The sequence below is a fragment of the Gavialis gangeticus genome, unplaced genomic scaffold (assembly GCF_001723915.1).
Source record: "Gavialis gangeticus isolate Ggan-Ray unplaced genomic scaffold, GavGan_comp1, whole genome shotgun sequence".
Lineage (NCBI taxonomy): Eukaryota > Metazoa > Chordata > Crocodylia > Gavialidae > Gavialis > Gavialis gangeticus.
This window is the reverse complement of record NW_017729025.1, coordinates 95,389,384-95,391,796: the sequence shown is the minus strand read 5'-3', so window position 1 is coordinate 95,391,796 and position 2,413 is coordinate 95,389,384.

The following is a 2,413-nucleotide window of genomic DNA, read 5'->3' as shown; positions in this document are numbered from 1 at the left end:
GAAAATTATAAGAATGTGGGCCCATCTGTGAAGCTGAAGTACAAAGGCCTGATGAGTGTCCAGCTGCGGACTCCAGGAGTGCACAAGACAAAGCCTGGATAGGTAATATGAAGGAGAGAAAATTATTTAGAACAACAACAAAGAGGAATAGAATGGCAACTCTCCCACCCCAGTGGATAAGATAAGGTGAATGAAGTCCTCATTGAACAGCCTGTGTTAAATGCATGTTTCTTAATTTTAAATCGTTTATATAAAATGTGTAGGAAGGCATGTTTCCCCAAAAGTTCATGACTCAAAAATCAAATTGGAAAAATGTTAAAAAAGGAAAAGTTATTTAAGCCAATCTCATGACTGTTATGGGAGGGAAATTAGTTTAATATTTTGAACTTTTAAGCCTGTTTCTATAAATTTGGTGAAGTTAAGCTGCATTATTCGTGAAACACAGGGTTGTTTTACATGCAATGAGGGATTAAACCCATTTGAGTTTAATCCCTCTTTATATGTAAAACTGAACCCAAATTTAATTATGAGTTCAGAAATGCCTCTGTGGTAACTTAAATATATTGAGTTTTGGTAGTGCTGAAAGTGATGTTGCTGTGATAGCCCAGGAAATACAAGAGGCAAGAATTCTTGTGGGTGATATCTTTTATTGGACCAACTACATAGCCGATAAATGCCTGTCTTCAACTATACCAACCATGCAGTTGGTCTAATAAAAGATACCACCCACAAGAATTCTTGCCTCTTAAATTTACTAAGTAATTTAAGGAGTACAGGACCATAGGAATTTCTTCATGGGATCAAACAAGCGGTCTGTCCAGTCAAGTGACCTGGCTAAACTACTGGCTAGTACAAACTGTTTCACACACAAGCTGCAAGAAACCCTTTACAGGGTCTTGTATTTCCTTATGCCTGCAAGCATGAGAAATGTTATTCCTCCCAAAACTATGTGATTATGGAAAAATGCAGTGCATGTGAGTGCACGGTTGATCAGTGCTTCTAGGTACAGAGTGGTTGAATCCGGTACAGTATCTATGCATCTTAAATGCAATGTACGCATATGCAATACAGTATATCTACATGGAGTGCAGGTGAATATAGCGCAGTAGGTGTGGATGCAGCACAGTATGCAGCAATGACAAAAGAAAACTGGGAATCAAACTGCAAATGCAGTACAGTATATTCAGTTCTAGCGCACAGCCTTGGAACAGAAAAACCCTATGTATAGATACACTTACCTAGAGTATGCATTTATCTGAACTATATGTAATAATGGACGCTTCTTAAAGAAACCACATTATTATAAAGGGGAAGCAGTAGCTAATGAGCATAGGAGTTAGGGGTATGGCCTCTGAATTCCAACTTCCTAGACCTTAAATGCTGGAGGTGACACGTGGAAGAGAGGGGAAAAGCCCCGGTCAGACCCAGTTCACTCTCCCTATCAGTATTCTCTCTGCCAGTGTGACACAGGCCTTTTTAATGTACAGAAACTTCATGGCCATGTGCCCACATGGGCATGGTTAAGCCTCCTTCTTGTGCAAGGGGGCTACTGGTTGCATGCCAACTGATTTCTAGGAACAACTTAAAGCAATTATGGGGACGGGGTGAGGGGCAGAGGTTGCTAACAAGTGCTCCAATGGGAGGCACTGAGCTGTGCAACACAGGATGCTGGGCTTGACCCCAACCCAGTAAAAGGATTCTCATGGTAGCGTATTTTGGGGCGGTTACTGGTGGCACAGAGCTACAAGGCACGTTTCCTGAGTGAGGCATGCTGACCTGTACTAGCAGGCCCCGCCTGAGGGGCCCCCCTCGTTTCCCAGGGGCAGATCCAGCAGTCTGCAATGAAATTCCCTGCGTGCCATTCAGTCACAAAAAAGGGGCAGCAGGGGTGATCCACCTAACGCCACCTCAACCCCTACCCCCAGACCTCTCTGCGGCTTGGTGCCAAGTGAGCACCAGGGGCCGTGTGAGCTTGGCTCCCGGCGCCAAACTTCCTTACCACGGCACTGGCACCACAAGGGGGACAGGCGCGCGGCGCTGTGCCAGATGCAGCGGCCTCGTGAGTGGCACCTGCCTTGCACACTCGCCTAGCGCAGGACATCTCAACCCACGGGTGGCGACCCAGAAGCGGTCGCAAGATTATATGGAAGGGACGCGAACAAACTTGAAAAATAGATTCTCCTTTACAGGAGAAAACAGTGGGAACCGGCGGCTTTCCCCTTCCCCCACCGCCGACAGAGCTCCAGCCAGCCCCACACACAGTGTCCGGAGGCGCGGCGCGCACGCCCCTCCGCCCCGGCCTGCGCTCCAATGGGTGACGGCGGGGGGCGGGGACACAGCTCGGGCCTCGACTGCTTTTGCCTGAGCTCAGCAACGCGGGCTCAGCTGGCGCCGCCTAGCTGGTACCGCCAGC